The sequence below is a fragment of the Trichosurus vulpecula genome, chromosome 3, assembly GCF_011100635.1.
Source record: "Trichosurus vulpecula isolate mTriVul1 chromosome 3, mTriVul1.pri, whole genome shotgun sequence".
NCBI lineage: Eukaryota > Metazoa > Chordata > Mammalia > Diprotodontia > Phalangeridae > Trichosurus > Trichosurus vulpecula.
In genome coordinates this window covers 27,833,265-27,839,118 of record NC_050575.1, presented here as the reverse complement: position 1 = coordinate 27,839,118, position 5,854 = coordinate 27,833,265, and the positions used below count along the sequence as shown (strand labels likewise).

At 39.3% G+C, this 5,854-nt stretch overlaps 1 pseudogene; it reads right to left on the bottom strand.

The window, feature by feature from the left end:
• Window positions 1–456: 456 nt before the first annotated feature.
• LOC118841976 lies at window positions 457–1,284 on the bottom strand (annotated as a pseudogene).
• Window positions 1,285–5,854: the final 4,570 nt, after the last annotated feature.

The window sequence follows — 5,854 nt, the reverse complement described above, 5'->3', positions numbered from 1 at the left end:
TCTGAAATCTGCCTGCTCATCACTTCTTATAGCATAATAGTATTCTATTACAATCGTGCTATAACTTGTTCAACCATTCCCCAATTGATGGGCATCCCTCCAATTTCCAGTTCTTTGCCACCGCAAAAAGCGCTGCTATAAATATTTTTGTATCTGTGGTTCCTTTTCCCTTTTTTATGATCTCTTTGGGATACAGATGTAGCAGTGGTATTGCTGGATCAAAGGATATGCATAGTTTTATAGCCCTTTGGGCATAGTTCCAAACTGCTCTCCAGAATGGTTGGATCAGTTCACCACTATACCAACAATGCATTAGTGTTCCAATTTCAGGAAATTTCTTTAAACGCCTTTGCTCTGTGACATTCTTCCGGTTACAAGTTTTCTAAGCAAAGGGCTATCTATATCCAATAGCAGCAAAAAAGGAATCACAGTAGGCAAGAGCTTGAAATACCTTCATTAGGAGGGCTTGGCCAATGTCCCATCTAGGATCTGTTAAGTGATAGAAATAAATGCGGGGAAAGCCGGACTTTTATGGAATTCTTGGATGAAGTCTCAGCCTTCCTTTAAATTCTTTGTGAGTTGAGGATCCACGGAGACATAGCCCAAGACGGGGATTTTTTTTGTCTGTCTGAACAGTTTTTCCCCATTTTCTTTAGAGAAAAGATGAGTGTACTCCGAACAATTTGGACAAATGAAACCAGTAATATTCTCCACAATTCCAATCACTTGCAATCCCATCTTCTTGCAAAAGGTTAGTTCTCTCCTGACATCACCCACAGATATTGCCTGGAGTGTATTAACCAAAATAGCCCCCAGAGGCTCATAAGGATGAAAGACTTCCACAGCAGAAATGTGCTCATCAGAGGTTTCTGCAGGGTATCCCCATTGAGACAGTCCAGGGTACCCCAGGCCACAGCAGAGACAAAATGTTTTATGATTGCTCTTTTTCCTTGAGGCCTCTACACACCATACCCTCATCTGGCTTCTCTAGTAGGAAGCCCAAAAACATGAAGGAGTTGTTTACTCTTGGTCCACAAACACAGGCACCCAGCCATTGTCACGTTGGTGCAATTTTGCCTTGTATTGTTAGCATTCGGGGAATTCTGGTACCACAGAGGTCCACATCCAAAATACCAACCTTGTTGCCCGAATGCTAGAGGATCAGCTCTGTAGAGATGGTGCTTTACCCTACCCCGCCTTTCCTGAAAGGACAAAGATGATCTACCTGATGCCAATCAGATTTCTGGTCTCCTGTTTGGCCTCAATTCTTCCACTGACCTCCATATATTACCCCACATCACAACTTTCACCTCCATCTGCATATACACACCTTTCCCTTCTTCCCCCTAGAGTGATGGACCTTTCATCCAATCTGAAGCAATATTTCTCTGATTTGGTTTTTTAAAATAATTTTTTAGCTCTTCCAATAACTCTTGCTTCATCACTTCCAGAAATTCTAGTTGAACTTGTGTCCAAGCTGTGCTTTACTTGAGGCTTTGCTTATGGATGTTTTGCAGTCATTCTTTTCTTCTACATTTGTGTCTTGAGCATCCTCACCACCATAATTGTTTTTTATGTGGGATTCCTTTTTTAAATTTGCTCAGTCTTCCAGCTTACTTCCTGACTTTGGACTTGATATTAAGGTTAGGCTTTGCTTATTTCTGGAGAGAAGGTCTAGGCTGGTCTTCTTGCTGCTTTCTTGGGGTCTTGAGTATTGTATTATTCTAGACACTCAATGATAGCTCAGCCTGGGAATCTACAAGCTACCATTGTTACCAAAGTAATCTGATCCAGGAAAAAATCTGATCTTTGCTCTTATCATCTAAATCTGTTCACGTCCATCTCATGGAATCCCTAGCTTCCTTTGGAGGTCATCTCAAGTGCCATTTCATACAAGAAGTTATTTTGTACTTACTTCATATATATAAATATTTATATGTAATTTGTTATGTGGACATTATTTTCCACAAATAGATTGTAAGTTTCTTAAGGTCAGGGACTGCCTTATTTATTGTCTTTATATCTGCAGCACCTAGAGCAGTGCCTCACTCACAGTAGTCTCTTAATAAATGCTTGTTGAATCAAATGAGACAATGTATATAAAATACTGTTATTTCCCCAATTAATAAATTTAATTTGATTTTCTATCAATAAGAACAAGTGTTCAAATTCTTAAATAAAGACAAAAGAACATCAGAAAGACTAGAAAATAAATAGAAAATAGTGATTTGCACTTATGAGGTGCTTAATAAATGTGAATTAAATTAAATACATGATTTCTACTTTTAAGGAACTTATATATATGCTTAGGGAGATGAAACATGCCTATAAAATGGAGGAAAATACTCTGTAGGATATAATTTAAAAAGAAAATTTCAGAGGGATCTTCCCGTGTATGAAGTCCAGTGGTAGATTGAACTTCTAAGGAGAACAGGCTTCTGGGGGCATAGTAGAAAAAAGCTGGAGATTCAGGAGTGTAGCCTGGAGAGGAATGATGCTGAGATAGTGGGTTTCTCTTCCCTGCAAGCCTTGAAACAGAGACTGGATGACCATTTGTCATAGATAGAGAGGAGATTCTTTTTCGGATATGGCTTGGACGAAATGACCTTCCAATTCCAAAATTCCATGATTTTGGCTCTGTTCACATCTTTCCCCATACTTGGAATACTTCCCCTCCCCTTTGTCATCTGGTGAATTTCTACCTTTAAAATACAGTTTCTTCTGGGAAACCTTCCTTGATCTCCATTTGGTAATGACCTTCCCCTTCAGATCTCACTTAACGCTTTGTTTATGCCTTTCTAAAGCATTTACTATGTAATGCTATGTATTTTAATTATCTGTGTATATGCATCATCTCCTGACTAGGCTATAAGCACCATGATGGCAGAAATTGTGCTTTATCTGAATTTTGTACTTCCTCTGGTACCTACCAACAATGCATATAATAGGCAGAAAAGGTAAGTGTTTATACTAAGGCATGCTTCTTATGTTGAACGCTGAGGGAGGGGAAAAGGATACAAAAGGGGTTTCCACAAGGGGGATCTTGAGGGTACTTCCTGGATGACTCATTGGTAGAACTTTTCAGCTCCTGCCTGTCCCATTGTGGAAGGACATGGGTTCTAGGCCTGGTTCCATTGTAATCTTGATTAAGTTTACTCTGCAGGGCCATAGTTTCACCATCTGTAAAATAGGTGAAGTGGACTTCCAAAACAGTAGACTGAAGTAAGGTGTTAGTTATGGTAATGTCAGATGTATCCTGCTCTTCTTCCTCCTCCTCTCCCACGGTGTGCCTCATCTTACCTTGGTACCACGTCTGTAGCTCTCACAAGGAATCATAGCCAGATTTTCCTGCTAAAATTCTGAAATTCTGACCTTCCCTTGAAACTCACCAATGTAGTCTAAACAAATTAAACTTGAGGACCGGAAGGCCCCTTGGTCATTATTTAAGGACCTCTGAGAAAGTCTTACTTCCTGGCACTTCCTTCCTCCTTCCATCTTCCAGGGATTTGTGGTTAGCTTTAAACCTTGACAGATGTTCCTCTGCTCTTTGCTGGCTGCAGACTATAAACTATAAGTTCTGCAGGTGTAGGCTTCTTCTGCCGCCAGGTCCCTTGCCATACTTTCCTGTTATCATCTGGGGCCTCAACCGGGGCTCCCCTCTCCTCTTTATTCCACAATCCAGCTAGCATGTCTGATTTTCAAACATTGGTCCTCAGATCCCAGTGGTCTTTGCTTATCCGGGGGTGGGGCCTCACTGGCCTTTTCCTTTGATATAAACACAAACCATTTCCCAATGTCTGGTTAAAGACAGTATTTTTTTTTTAAATTTTAATTTTTGGAATAAAACAAGAATTTCCATAACATGGTATAAAAAATATGATTGCACATGAAATAGCAAATCTACTATGTACAACTTGCTATTCCTTTTAAATACATAATTATTGTGTAAATTTTTTTTCTTTTTTTTCCTTCCCTAGAGATGGTTACAATTAGATACAAATATGTGTATACACACATATATATACACACATAGATGTAAAATTGTTCTATATGAACTTTTATCAGTTCCTTCTCTGTATTCAGGCAATATCTTTCTTCATATATCCTTTATAGTTAATTTGGAGATTTATATTAGTCAAAATGATTTATTCTCTCAATGTTGTTCTTAAAACAATATTGCTCTTACTGTATACAATGTTCTCTTGGTTCTGCTCTTTTCACTTTTCATTATTTCATGCAAGTCTTTCCATATTTTTCTAAGATTATTGAGCTCATCATTTCTTATGATACAGTAGTGTTCCATCTCAATCATATACACCTCAAAATCCAACACTGCGGTGTAGCTGGACCAGTGCTAGATTTGGAGTTAGGAGATCAGGGTTCAAATCTCAACTCAGACACATACTGTGTACAGATTATTTAATCTCTCTGTTTTGAGTTTAAAACCCTTTGCAAGCTGGTTCCAATCTTCTCTTTCAGCGTCATTATATGTTATTCCCCTTCGTGAACTTTACAATCCAGCATTCCATATCCCAGCTGTTAGTACTCCTATTCCTAAAATCAACTTGTACTTACTAATTTCTATACACTAATTAATAACATTTATTAAGTACCAACTGGGTAAAAGGCATTGTGCTATTTTTAATAGCACACACCAAATAGTCCTTAGCTTCAGGGAACTTACATTTTAGCAAAGGAGACAATATCTGTATACATGCAAAAGCTATATAAGGTAACCTTGAGTGGGGAGAAAGTGCTAGAAGCTAGGGAAACCAGAGCAGGCTTCTTGCAGAATATGGAACTTGAATTGATTCTTGAAAGAAACCAACAATTCCAGAAGGCAGAGATAGAGCAAAAGTACAGAGATGAATGAAAAACAGTAAAAAGGCCAGTTGGGCTAGAGCCGGGGGTGTTGAACCTGCGGCCTTGAGGCCACGTTTCCTTCTAGGTCCTCAGGTACAGCCTTTTGACTGAGTCCCAGTTTTACAGAACAAATCCTTTTATTAAGGGGATTTGTTCTGTGAAGTTTGGATTCAAAGGGCTGCACTTGAGGACCTAGAGGGCCACATGTGGCCTCAAGGCCTGGGCTAGACCATAGAGTGCATGGAAGGGATTATTATATAAAAAGACTGGAAAGGTAGGATGGAGTCAGACTGTGAAGGGCATTAAGTGTCAAATGGAGGAGTTTATTTTTGATCCTGAAGGCAACAGGGAGCCACTGGAGTTAATTAAGAATGTGGGGGAGGAGATATGGTTAGATCTGTGCTTTAGGAAAATATATGTGGTAGTTGGTTCTGAGGAAGGATTTAAAGTAACTAGAGACTTGAAGCAGGGAAACTAATTATAGGAGATTCCTTCAGTATTCCAGGAGAAAGGTGATCAAGGCCCATGTTACTGGACAGAAGGAGATGTATGAGAAAGGTATTGGAGAGGTAGAAAAGATAAGATTAGGCAACAAATTGTATCTATAGGGAGATGGTAAGTGAGAAGTCAAGGAGGATGCAGAGGTTGCAATCCGGGGAGACTAAAAGGAAGGGAAGTTTGGAAGAGGGCTAGGTTTTGGGGAAAAGATAATGAGTTTTGTTTTGGACATGATAAGTTTGAGATGCCTGTGAGATACCCAGTTCAAAATGCCTTATTAGACAGCGATTAGATAGTGACATGATATTGGAGAAAAGGGGAAGACTAGGAGAAGGACCCTCTTTTTAAGAAAAAGACTAGACCTGGACCTATAGATCTGAGAGTCATTTAGAGAGATGATCATTAAAGTTATGAGAACCGACGAGGTTTATAGTCTGTTAGATATAAGCTTCCTGAGTGCAAAGACTGTTGTATTTTTGCCTGTTTCCCCAGG